The sequence below is a fragment of the Mandrillus leucophaeus genome, unplaced genomic scaffold (assembly GCF_000951045.1).
Source record: "Mandrillus leucophaeus isolate KB7577 unplaced genomic scaffold, Mleu.le_1.0 Scaffold113, whole genome shotgun sequence".
In the NCBI taxonomy this organism is placed as follows: domain Eukaryota; kingdom Metazoa; phylum Chordata; class Mammalia; order Primates; family Cercopithecidae; genus Mandrillus; species Mandrillus leucophaeus.
The window spans coordinates 3,369,738-3,383,739 of NW_012099543.1; the positions used below are offsets into that span (position 1 = coordinate 3,369,738).

At 34.3% G+C, this 14,002-nt stretch overlaps 1 pseudogene; it reads left to right on the top strand.

The window, feature by feature from the left end:
- The window catches only part of LOC105550604, a 59,208-nt pseudogene extending 48,904 nt beyond the window's left edge, over positions 1-10,304 (top strand).
- The last annotated feature ends 3,698 nt before the right edge of the window (positions 10,305-14,002 follow it).

Sequence of the window (14,002 nt, forward strand, 5' to 3'; positions counted from 1 at the left end):
TAAGAAAGGAACTCAGATAATACAAATGTAAGTTTTTGAAGTTTTAAGACTGGGAGGGACAATTTCTGTGTTTATTTAAAAACATTGTAAACATCATTATTTGAGACAATTGAGTTGGCTTCACTTTTTGTTTTGTTTTTTGTTTTGTTTTTGAGGTGGAGTCTCTCTCTGTTGCCAGGCTGGAGTGCAGTGGCACAATCTTGGCTCACTGCAATTTCCTCCTCCCGGGTTCAAGTGATCTCCCTGCCTTGGCCTCCTGAGTAGCTGGGACTACAGGTGCACACCACCACACCTGGCTAATTTTTTTGTATTTTAGTAGAGACAGTGTTTCACAATGTTGACCAGGGTGGTCTCGATTTCCTGACTTCTTGATCTGCCTGCCTCAGCTTCTCAAAGTGCTGGGATTACAGGCATGAGCCACTGTGCCTGGCCAAGCTGGCTTCACTTATAGGGTCAAAGAAGCATAGGGCAGTAGGGAGAGTACAGCTGAAATGCAGGTCCAGTGAAAGTCCCAGGAAATCACACATCTCAGGACTGTGTTGCCATTCAGAGCTGTCCCAAGCTTCTGCAAGCTTATGAAACACAAGGGTGTGTACATATATGTGTATATATTTAAGATATATACATGCATGTATATATGTATTTAAATATGTATGTATATTTTTATTAAAACCATGCATGGTGATCAATTTTCAATTGTCTGAGATATTATACAAGTATTAAGAGATTATTAATAACGAGTTAATAAGTCTAAGATATTAAAATTAACTAAATTATACTTAATTATAGGATATTAATTTTATAAGACATTAATTTTAATATCTTAGACTCATAAGATATTAAGATTTTAGACTTATAAGATAATTACAGCCAGACAGACAAGTAGCTGGCAGCTTTAGTTCTATACCCTTAGTCATGGTTTAAAATAAACAGAGAACAAAAAACTCACATTTCCAGATGTCCTTTCTTGTAGAAGGTCAGTGTATTCTTGAACAAACCAACCAACCAACAAATAAGATTTTCTGTCATCTCTAACCCAACAGAATAGGTCTCCACCTAAAAAAGGATGATCAAATAGGCTATAAAACCAAATTCACAAACATTTCTGGCACATTAGGAAATAACTTCTGAATCATATAAAAACCAAAACCAGAAACAAAAACACAAGCACAAAATCCAGGGGGAAAAAGAAACAAAAGAGTCAGTGAAGGTAATTTCCACTGCCACTTGGAATTTGCTGCAGAAGCCAAGAGGGGATGTTTGCTTCTATGCCTACACAGTTAAATTGGCTCTGGAAGGTGCATTTACATGGATATCTTGGTGGAACCTTTAGTTTGAATGAACTTATGCAAAGATTTCTTTAACTCATTGGTTAAAGGAAGACTGTAAACTTGTTCATTAACTCTATAAAAAATAAAATAAAAATGAATGTTTAAACTAAGATCTCCTTCAAAGCAGGAACATTCCCAGCTTTGCGAAGTTCAACCTCAGAGCAGACTGTTCTTCCTCTGACTCCTTCTTAATGAAAGCTGTACTGACTCAGAGATCTACTTCCATCTGTACTGGCAGGATACCACAAGCCATTCTATTCTATCTTTAGCCATGCTCAGCTGCCTTTCTGGATTATTCAAATTATCTCCTGAAATACCTCTCATTGTTTTTGTTAGTATTTTGGTTAAAACTTTTTATTGTATTTAACTCTATTTATTTTTCTCAAAATGAAGATTCTTTCATTTTGCAGAATGCAGTGTATATAAATTTCCTCAAATGCATGTAATGTGTTACACTAGAAACACAGTTTCTCCTCTTTCCACGGCTGTTGTAAATCAAAAGTAGAAATTAAATGGCTGAACTCAATCTCTTATGGGCTAAGAAACATAAAAGTATTCCAAACTCTGTTCAAAATTTATTCTTGGTGGAACCAAGAATCCATGAGCCTCTTTTACATAGTGTCTACTTTGATGGAAAATCACCCATGCATGATGACTTGTCCCCTCCATCAGTTTTATTCTGACAAATCAGAGCAGCATACGGGCAGCTACAAAAGAGAATATATATTGAATCAAGGAGTATTTTCAAACTTTTTCTCCTTAGTTGCTTAGGGAATTATACTCAGTAAATAATAAAGCACTCCACAACTTATTCTAAAAAATTTTCTGATTTAAAGTTTCTGACACAGCATGATACGGTTGATTGTGCCAATGGATTTTCCTCCTTAAGTCAAGAAAAACTGCACAACAATAATTACCTAATTAAGATTTGCATAATTATGATTACTAAATTCCAAGAGAACTATTGTAGTAACAATATAACAACTTATCTAAGGCCAATTAAGTTGTTTTTCTGTTCTGCTTTAATTTATTTTAATCCAAAATAGCAATAAACCTGATATGTCTAGTTGATGACTTAATTAACTATGGTATATTAAGAAGTTTGAAATTGTTATGATGCTGAAAACCTCAATGCCCTTCAAGGGCGGCATCTTTATTCTTTATTTCTTAAATAGTTTAGAATTTTCACCATTTTCATAAGTAAGGCTATATCCCAAATTAATATTAACAGGCAACAAAACTTAATGATTCAGGGATGTTTGTTTACTAATGAAAAAGGGAAAGAAAAGGGTAATGTCACTTTCAGTGATGGAAAGAATTAGTTTTATATCTTTGACAGTCGGATTGGAAAATCTGCAATGCAAAATTGAAACTCTGTTCACTTTATGAAAGGAGCAAAAGCATTCAAGGACATAGAAAGTAGGATCAAAGAGAAGGTGTGAGATAGATTTATCTAAGGTCTTTGATTTATGTGTTTTGAAAACATCTCTAAGACTATTCTTGAAGAGAAGGACAAGAGAAAAAGCATGTTAAAATCTTCGAATGGGTTTCATAGTTCAAAATCAAAGGCATTCCACACAATTACAAAAAGAGGAAAATTGGAAAATCACAGAGATATATCGAGCTAGAGTGGCTTAATTAGAATGATAAAAATATGAAAACTTTCTTTTTTTATATTCTTAGTTTTAAAAAATGTATTGGTTTCATGGCTACCAAACATGTGGTCGCATGATCACTCATGTTTTGTCAACAATACTACATAATTTGAGAAGCTGTTAATATCCACAGCTATCTGCTCTCCTTTGAATCCTCAATCCTTCTTCCCAATATTTCTTTTTTTATCACAATTAAGTATCTAACTCTTTATTCACCCATTTTTTACATCTATCTTAATTTACCAAATAATTTTCTTTTCGGAGATAAATTGACATAGCCATTTCCTTTCACTTTAAGAATATTTGGCCTCAATATGGTGATATATTCAGTTTTAAAAAAATCTACAAAAATTTTCTATTAAATTCAAGAGATCTGCATTTACTTTCTTTAGAACCACCAGTGTTTAACATTTCATGAGGATGATGGGTTCACACAGTTTTGTAAAGCTGTCATCCATGGCATTTTAAAGAGATTTGACCTGAGCATTTCAAGCTATGAAAAAACTTTGATATTTAACTAAAATATCATCAAATGGGATAGGATTTGATGTTTTTATACTTGATTATTTAATATCTAGACATCTCTAAGCATTTATTTTTCTACTTCCTATCTCTGTACATCAGTAGTTCTTATTTTTTTTTCCATTCTAACACCTGCTTACATGCAAAATAATCACATACCCAGGTATTGAAGTTGGGCTGTCGATAAAAGTTGGGATTATACACATTTGCTAATACAGGCTATCACTAATTTCATTTCTTTCTCACAACTATTAGAAACAAATACGTGAGAACTGATGTCTTTGATTATCACCACTGGAATGTAGCAAATGTTTACAGAGAAACCCCATTGCTCATGGGGTTTATGCTTGATATTTTTAGTCCCCTTGATATTTTTACTCAGAACATGTCAGAAAAATACAATACTCACTAAAATAGGAAATTGTCATAATCACTGACTCCCCAGACAGAAGCTTCTTTTACAGAAGAATAAACCGATTCTTTAGGAATAAAAGTTACTTTCCTAAATTGGTAATACAGGTTTTGATTAAAAATGAATGCCTTTCCTATACTACTAAGCTGGGCTTTATTATTTCTTTCATTTTAAAGATCCCTTGGTATTCTGGATTTCTCTCTATAGCTCCTTCTTACTTTTACTTATAATTACTGTGTTTTATCCTTCAGTTGCCTAAATTTGAACAACTCTGGCTTGTGAGCTTATTAAAACAATTTTAAGGTTGGATAATCTTTATCAAAAGCAGGGTAGTATTATTAAGATTACTCATTTAGCATATATAAGCATTTTTCAAATGACCAAATAATTTAAGATTTAATGTTCCACTATATAGTCAAAAGCCAGTGAGTCACACCACCTTTTGTCTTCTTATGTTTACTTTTAAAGATTGTCTTAGCACAGGAAGAAGTTCTGAGTGTTCACTGTAGTCCCTTTCCCTAAGGCAGTCTCTTCTCTTGTTTGTCAGGACTTCCGCATTTCTTTCTTGGCTCAAGGAAAAAATCTTACTCTGTAACAGTTAGGAAAATTAAATAAAAAACTTTCTGATTAGAGAAGGCAATTGAATAAATAATCTGCAAAACTTTTTTTTGTGTGTTACAGAGTTTCAGGAATAATTACCATTTTTGAACAGCTTCTGCATCGACGCATATTTCTTATAGATTCTTATTCTGAATTTGGAGCTTAACGTCTCTCATCCTAAACTCCAAATCGAAGAAAATGGGGGCACCAAAGCACATAGATGTTTAGAGTTTAGCAGTTTTAACATACAAACTACTTTCAAACAAGTAGAACTCTTGCATTTAGCTTATAATTCTTAAAAGTCCAATTTAAGACATGTTCAAGACTTACAGAAGGACACTACTGAAATGAAGATGCAAAATCTGAGCCTAAACTTTTTCTAATTGTTGTCATTAAAGCACCAATGGCTTTGCTTTAATGGCTCTAATCTTATGGAACTCGATCAATATTAAGTTCAGCAAGTGTTTCATTTCTAGTTTACATGTAGGTACAATAACAGCAATTCAAAATGATGTTTGTCAACTCTAAAAACAGTGTGAGATTTTGTGTGTTTATTTATTTTTATTACAGTAAAGGTTCATGATAAAGACATTAAATAGTTAACACAGTAACATGTTTGAATTAAAACTAAAGTTTATCTACTCTTAAGAGTTAAAGTATTAATTTGAGCATATACTTGATAGATATTAAAAACTATCATGGCTCTCTTTCTCCCTTCCTCTCTTGTTAAGAAAACATGAGCTACTTCTCCTGAAAGGTATTTCTATTTTGCAAAAAAAATAACATTTACAATCCTTCACATCCAATTTGTATTTCATAAAACAATTTCTTCTTTCTTCTTTCATCAAACAATTAATGAATACCTATTACATAAATGCTATGCCTGTTCTCATGGTGTTTACAGTCTAGTGCTAATCATGGGCATAAAAAGGGGCAACAGGTAATTTGAGACAAGTGGAGTGTTAAAGGAGCCATTAGGAAAGTACATTTGACCTGAATTCACAGCCAGAAAAGGCTTCCTGGAGGAGTTGGAAATCGGAAAAGAGAATAGCAGTTAGCCAGATGAGAAGGTGAGAAAAATAGCTTCTAGACAAAAAGAGTAGCATGAACAGTGTATGGGAGAGTCAGGAGGAGAAAAGGGAGAACGAGAGAATGAGAGAATGATTAGAGCAACTAAGGAAGTGAAAGAATACAATGAGTAGTGAAGCTAGAGAGGAAACCAGTGACCTCAATGCACAAGAGTACTGTGGTTTGAATGTCCCCTCCAAAACTCATGTAGAAATTTAATTGCCATTGTGACAGTATTAAAAAGTAGGATTTTTAAAGAAGTGATTAAGGCATAAGGAGTCTGCCTTCATGAATGAATTATGCTATTGTCTGGAGAGTAGTCTCCCCGTAAAAGGGTAAGTTTGACCCCCATTTTCTGTCTCACATACATGTTTTCTTGCCAAGTGATACCTTCTACCACGTTATGACACAGCAAGAAGACCTTTACCAGATGCAGCCCCTCAATCTTCAGTTTGCCAACTTCTAGAACTATGAGCTAAATCAATCTCTTTTTTTAAATATATAAATTGTCTAGTCTGTGTTACTTCTGTTTTAACAGCAGAAAACAGGATAAGACATGGAACTTTCATACCATTTTGTAAAAAATGGTTTTGTGTTTATCCTAACATCAATTAAGGGTCACTGGATGATTTTAGATAGGAATGTGGCATGATTAGATTTGTGGTTTACAAAGAGGGCTATAGCTGCTCGTTTCACTGCTAGTCCAGTTTCAATATGGAGAATGAGTTTGAAGGGAGTCATCCTGGATTTAAGACCATTTAGAAGTCTGTTGCCAAAATATAGAGAAAAGAAAAATCTGACCTAGATTGAGGAGTGTTGGTGCATATGGAGAAAGATTTATAAATAAATTAAATTTAATGTGCTTTTCAGATCCATAATGATTTGGGGAAGGAAAGGAGATGGAGGAAATAAAGATGACTTTGACTTGGCAAAGGGTGCATGGAAATGACATTAAATGAATGGGTAAAATGGTGCACCTTTGAAGGTGCAAACATGATTTCAGTCTGAGACATGTTATATGTGAGATGTCTATGGATTATTTGTGTAAAAATTCAATAGCAGAGTCAGAAATATGGTAGAGATTTTTATAACCCACTTAGGAATTATCTTGATTGCACAGGATAAGAAATACAATGGAAATTTCTAGTATTTAATTTGGGATTGATCCCAATTACTAAGAATAAAACCCGAGAAGCCCTGATAATTAAGGAAAGAGCAGAGAGTAAAACCTGAAAGGCAATTTGAGAAGAAATAGCCAGATATTTAAGAAACATAAAATGTAACAATATAGTATTATAGAATCCAAGGAAAGCAGATGCCATATTTGATAGGTAAAGTAATGGCTCTCAAATGAGATTCACATTCTAAACCCCAGGAACTGTGAATATGATACATGATATGACAAAAGGGACTTTGCAGAGATGATTAAGTGAAGGACCCTAAAATGGGAGATTTCACTAGATTATTACCTGGGCAATCCCAATGTCATCACAAGTATCCTTATGAGACAGAAGCAGGAGAGTTAGAGTCAGAGAAGGGATATGGTAATAAAAACAGAGGGGTGGTGTATGAAAGAGACTGGGAGAGAAAAAGAGATGAGCCAAAAAACTCAGATGACTTCTAGAAGCTGGAAAAGACCAAGAAATGGATTCTCCCCTAGAGAGAAGAAATGTGGCTTTGCCAATTCATTTCAGACCTCTGACCTCCAGGATGTTAAGACATATTTGTGTTGTTTTAGGCCACATATTTTGTGGTAATTTGCAACAGTAGTAGGAAACTAATACTCTATATGAGTTGACTTAAGCAATAGAGGATTTACTGATGACTTTTAAAAGAGAAGGAATCTTTTCAAAAACAATTTGTGAAATTGCAGTGTTTTGCGTAGTTAAAAAGAGTAAGTTATCGTTTTGAATCTTCATTGGTTACATCTCTGCCCTGGCTGTTTCAGCTTGCTGGCTTCTTCAGCTCTAAGTCTGGGATATATGAGGCAAAAGGAAACCCAAGAAACTCTCCAGTGTGTCATTTCCCTCTTTCTGCCTTTCAGAGCCGCCTTCTGTGTCTTATCCATAATGTTCAGGGGATTTAGCTGTACTTGGCAGGAAGAATAGGGGGAAAGCTCCAAAACTGAGCTCTTAATTTTATTTTTTTAAATTTTTGCTTATCTGTGCTTTTCAATATTTTTCCACTGGACATGAATTACTTGTGTTTTTAATAAATGTGTTTTGGCATCATAATGCCTACATTGGTACTTTACATGTCACATAGTAATTAATATACCAGTTGAAATTTATTTTGCATAAAATAATCTGAAACCATGAAAAATAAACAAATATGATAAATATTCTCAATCCTATTTCACCTGTGACTCATCAATGACATCAACTCTCAAATGGAATTTTCTAAAATTCATCCTATACAAGGTGATTTTTCAAAATACTTAACAAGTGGTATGGCACAGGCAGAAACTAATAAAGTGATTGTCTGCAGTCAGAAAGGATACTGGCTAGTACAATATAGTGAGGCTTATCAGTCCTACTTCTATAGAGAAGCTGATAAAATTCCTAAGAAAGAAAAGAGTTCCATGGGGAATGACCTTTGGGAAATAACACTTACCATTTCCTTCCCTTCAGAATTCTTTTCAGAAAAAAAAAAAAAGTATTATTTGCTTCATTAAATCTAGATTTTATTTTATCATGAAGTTGTTTTCTCATCAAACCCACTCCCTACACACATATTCACAACCTAGAGAATACAATTTGAAATGTTCTCTCAAGTGCTTTTATGCTAAACTGTTATTCTGCCAACCCATTTCTTGTCCGTATCCTTTTCTCCCAGTTAATAATTATTGCCGCTCAAATATAATTTATTCTGTAAAATTACTTATTCTATATTCTAGTCTGTTTAAGAAAAAGGACACATCTAAAATTAAGTCATATGAGACATTAACACTTCCCTGGATCTATGGATACATTTATTTACTGGTGCATATTAGCAATAAGTAAATGCAGCATGGGCCGGGCACAGTGGCTCACGCCTGTAACCCCAGCAGTTTGGGAGGCCAAGGAGTTCAGGTTACCTGAGGTCAGAAGTTTGAGGCAAGCCTGGCCAACATGGTGAAACCCCATCGCTACTAAAAATACAAAGTTAGCCAGGCATGGTGGCGCATCCTATAGGCTCAGCTACATGGGAGACTCAGGCAGCAGGATTGCTTGAGCTTGGGAGGCAGAGGTTGCAGTAAGCCGAGATTGTGCCAGTGTACTCCCGCTTGGGTTCTGTCTCAAAAAATAAAATAAGTAAATTTGGCATATTAGAAAAAGGTGAAAGTGATGAGTTCAGAGCTAAAATCACAGATAGATTTTCTGCAATATCATCCCTTCTCACTTGGTAAGAGCTCCTTGCGGAAAATTCTGCAGCTGTATCTTGGCTCAGATACTACAAAGTTTAGTAGAAATCTGCCATCGTCACAAGATGAATAAGTGAAAACCTGTGTACCGAGTATTTTATGCCTCTTGTGTGGAGTAAGGTTGAATAAGAATTGTATGGTGTTGATCTAATTCTTCTTTCATATTTAAAGTGATATTTTGTTTTTAGAGAGAAAATAAAATCTAGAAGCTTTCTCAGTCCCTCTGCTATTGGAAATGTGATGGGAACGAACTTCTGTGTGACAATCATATTGTCGTTATGTCTATATCATATTGCAACACTTAGATAACCTATGAAAGGAAGTTAAATGATGTGTAATGAGATATTTCCAGAGGTAATTATATCAAAGAAGAACAGATCTCTTTATGCAAGGGGATCCAGTAGATAATACAAAAGTATTAGCCAATAAAGTTAAGAACAGAGAGAGGAAAAACCACAATGTGTCATTGAAAAGGATGCAAAATTAAACTTCAAAATACATGAAGATAACTAACATTACAAATAGGCAAATCAGCCAACCAAACCAAACCAAAAATAGATATTACAAAATGTGAACAGGTAGATATAAAAATAAACCAATCAACATTTTTGGAAATTAAGAATATGATCATTGAAATTAAAATTTAATAAGCCATATATAGTACTGTTGAATAAAGGAATAATTCAGTTTAAAGATAATAATAGGAGACACAAGAGTGTGGCATGAACATGGAGAAGCAAAATTAAACAGGAAGTATGTGACCATGAAGTGAATGCTCAGTCTCAGAGATCAGAGGCTTAAAGAATAGGATAGACTGAAACCTAAAAAGAAAGAAAAATAGTATCCCGGCATGCTAAAGAAAAGAAAAGTTCCTCAACACCCTTCCTGGTTATTTTTCCAATACAATACACGCTGGGTCCACCTTACCACATCCTGTTTGATACCAGCTTTATCAACTTTTCCATTAAAATCAAACTGGACTTAGTGTAGTCAATGTTGGACTGTCTGTATACACGTCTATCTCTTGTATAACTGTGTAATGGCTGAAATTGGGGGATTAGGGCAGAAGTATCAGGCAGCTCTAAGGATTGTTAAGGATCTAATATTTGAATGATTACCGGGGACACACAAAAAAACCTATGCAGATGACAACTTAGCACAGAGAGTAACTCACAAGTGCTACATTGTGTCCTTGGTTGACAAGGACCTTAAAAAAGAATCCAAAAGAATCCTGGAGTTCCTAACATGTACATTTCTAACCTAGATAAAACTCTGAATAGATGTCAGGTGACTATGGAGCCCCTAGGTTCTAACTCTTATAAGACAAAGTTTCTCTGCCTTTCTTCGACCAACTTTCTGTTGTTTCCAGTTCATTAAACATTCCCTAGTGTGATATGTAGCTTCCATTTACCCATTTGCTCTATTATGAGCTGAGTATGGTTAAATATGCTCACTTTCTTATGCTGTTTTGAAATTGATACTTTGTCTCACTTAAAAATTTTAGGCCGGGCTCAGTGGCTCACATCTGTAATCCCAGCACTTTGGGAGGCCAAGGCAGGCGGATCACCTGTGGTCAGGAGCTCGAGACCAGCCTGACCAATATGATGAAACCCCATCTCTACTAAAAATACAAAAATTAGCCAGGCATGGTGGTATGTGCCTGTAATCCCAGCTACTTGGGAGGCTGAGGCAGGAGAATCACTTGAACCTGGGAGGCAGAGTTTGCAGTGAGCCAAGATCACAACACTGCACTCCAGCCTGGGCAACAGGAGCGAAACTCTTTCTCAAAAAAAAAAAAAAAAAAAAAAAAAAAAAAATTAAATAATGATCGAAGTGTACAAAATCCTAGGAAGAATATGTCTTATACTTTTTTCTGAGTTCTGTTGCACAGTGTGGTGAATATGGTTAATAAAAAAGTGTCACACATTTCAAAATTGCTGTAAGAGTAAACTTCAAATGTTCTTAACATGAAAATGTTAAGTATTTAAAGTGATGGGTATGTTAACTAACTCGATTTAATTAATTATTCGACATTGTATCCATAGATTATGACATAACTTTGTAACCCATAAATTTACACAATTATAAATTGTCAGTTTACAATAAAAAGTGGCATATTTTTAGAAAAAAAAAGTATTCAGTACAAACAGAAGGCAGAGGTTAAAATATTTAGAAAGAATAAAAGGAAAGGAAGAAAGAAAAAAAGAAGAAGGAAAGGAAGGGAGAAAGAGAGGGATGAAGGAAGAAAGAGAGGGATGAAGGAAGAAAGAGAAGAAAGAAGACAGTTTACAGACCCGGGAAATAGTTGAAAATTTACAAGATAGACCCAATAGGACTTTCTCCACCACTTCTTTTCCCGGAAGAGAAGTAATGACAGGAGAGATAATGACTGATTTTTATTTTTTTTCAAAATGCAGAGAGGAGACGTAAAATCAAAAGAATATCCAATTCCAAGGCTGGAGTTTTTAAAGTTCACCTTAGAAATGACATGGTAAAATACAAATTTGAAAAGTTACCACAAAGTAAAACCATTTACTTACCAAAGAATAGTAATTGCCTTGGCAGTAAACTTTTTAGCAAAAATAAATAAATGCTAGAAAATACTGGTATAACATCTTCAAATAGCTGAAGGAATTCCACACTAGTGCAAACATCATGCAAGAGTAACTACATCTGGCAATGCTGGAGACTGAATTCTCTGAGAAGGTCTCCTACAAAAACATAACTAAATGATGAATAACATATTTTCCAGAGCATGCTCGGCTCCAGGAAGCAGGGGAAAGCTGTTCTCCCTCCCTCAAAAGGACTTGAGTAGTAGTTGAAAGTGCGTGCTGTGAGAGGTAAGCAAGTGAGAGAAATGCGATTGCTCCTCAAACAGGTGGCTTTAATACGAGCAGGTGCCCTTCATACTACTGCAATTATACATTAAACTTTTGGCCGACAACGAAGTAAGGAAGCTGAAGCTGAAATGCCTATCTTAAGCTAGGATACCCTAAAAGGTCCAACTCGATCTATGATACGCCAGAGACCCTTAACAGAAACAAAAGCTGAAGAAAAGCATTCCCAATGTAAGGCCACACTATTCCCAGACCGAAGTCAATCATAAGTTTCTAAATACTATCAAGCAAATAAGGAGACAAGATATCATGAATAAGGCAGCAAAAAAAAGAGAGAGAAAAAAAAGATTTAGCCCATAAAAACCTTAAGATAATTAAATTGTCAGATGCAAAATGTAGAATAGCCAATGTAGAAAACATAAAAACTGAATTCTCTGATAGACCAAGCCACAAGAGACTTTCATAAATAAGCAGGGAATTCTAGAAAAGCAACCAAATGGAACTTCTAGATATTGAAAATATAATGGCTGAAATGAAGCAAACATTAATTAAAGAGGTTAAATAGCAGAAAAAACATAGCCAAAGAGGTAACAGTAAAGGTATATCTGAAATATTACCCACAAAACAAGAGCAGAGAGCCAGGGGAATAGAAATATGAAAATGGAGATATATACATGTAGGATTGAATGAAAATGTTCAATCCAAAGTACCGCTCTGAGTAGAGTCCTAGAAAAAGAGAAATGAGGGAATAGAAGAGAGGCTTGCCAATAAATGTATGAACTTAGGAAATTATGAGAAATTTATAAAAAATAGAACTACAAACTTTTAATCAAGAGGTAGAAAGTCTGAACAGCCCTCAAATCATTATAAAAATTGATCAATGCTGAAATAAAGAAAAATTCCAGGCCCAAGTTATTTAACATGCAAGCTCTAATATACTTGTGATGATATTATATCTTCAATCTAATATAAAGTCTTCCAGATAATGGAAAACTAGAGGGGGAGGATATTGCCCAAATCATTCAATGAGACCAGTATAACCTTGATACAAAGATATGATAAGGAGAGTTTAAAAAAAAAAAAAAAGGAAAATGACAGGCCAGTCTTTCTCATTCATAAATATACAAACAAAAGTTTTAAAGAAAATATTGCCAATCCAAATTTAAAAATTTATAAACTACACGATCTACTAAGAGCAATTTATCATTATGCCAGAAATTCACAAATGATTTCTTACAAATAAAATTACAGAAAATGGAAGGAAAAGCATATGATCATCTTGAGAGAAAAACTTATTTGAGAAAAAATAGACACTGATTCAGAATAAAAACTCTTTAAATTTTAAAACCTGTCAAAATAATTTGATAAAAAACAGACACTGATTTGGGAGAAAAGTTCTTAGCAAAATGAGAAGGGAAATGAACTTAATCTGATAAACGATATCTGCCAAAAGCCTACAGCAAATGTTATCATTAATGATGAAATATTGGAAGCATCACTTTCAAAGACAGAAATTTAGCAAAGAATCAATAGTTTCAAATTAACATTCAGTTAGAATGTCTAACTAGCAGCATCAGACTAGAAAAATAATGGGAAACTAAGGATGTGAAGGGAAGAGACAAAACATATTATTCACAGATGATATAATGGAGAAAACACAAAATAATCTAACTAAAATTTGTAGAAACTGATTAAAGTAAAGCTAGGTGGTTGGTTATAAGATTAATATGCAAAAATTATTTGTGTATTTATATATCATCAAACAACAACTAGGAAAAAAGTCTTGTATAAGTGACATTTGTGACAGCAACAAATATTGTAAGAAAGGAAGATACCTAAAATACATTTCAAAACTTATATGGAGAAAATTATGCAAGCATTAAAAGATATTCCAAATGATAAACTAATGAAAATCTTACATATCTGTGAATAAAGAGATACTCTTAATGTCAGCTCTTTCCTAATTGATGTGAAGAGTCAGTGCATTCCCAAGCAAAATCACCATAGGATTTGCTGTAATATTTGATAAGCTGATTCTAAAATGTTTATAGAAGAACAGTGTCAAGTACATTCAAGACACTCATAAAGAAAAAGGAGCAGCCGGGCACAGTGGCTCACACCTGTAATCCCATCAATTTAGGAGGCCGAGGTGGGTGGATCACCTGAGGTCAGGA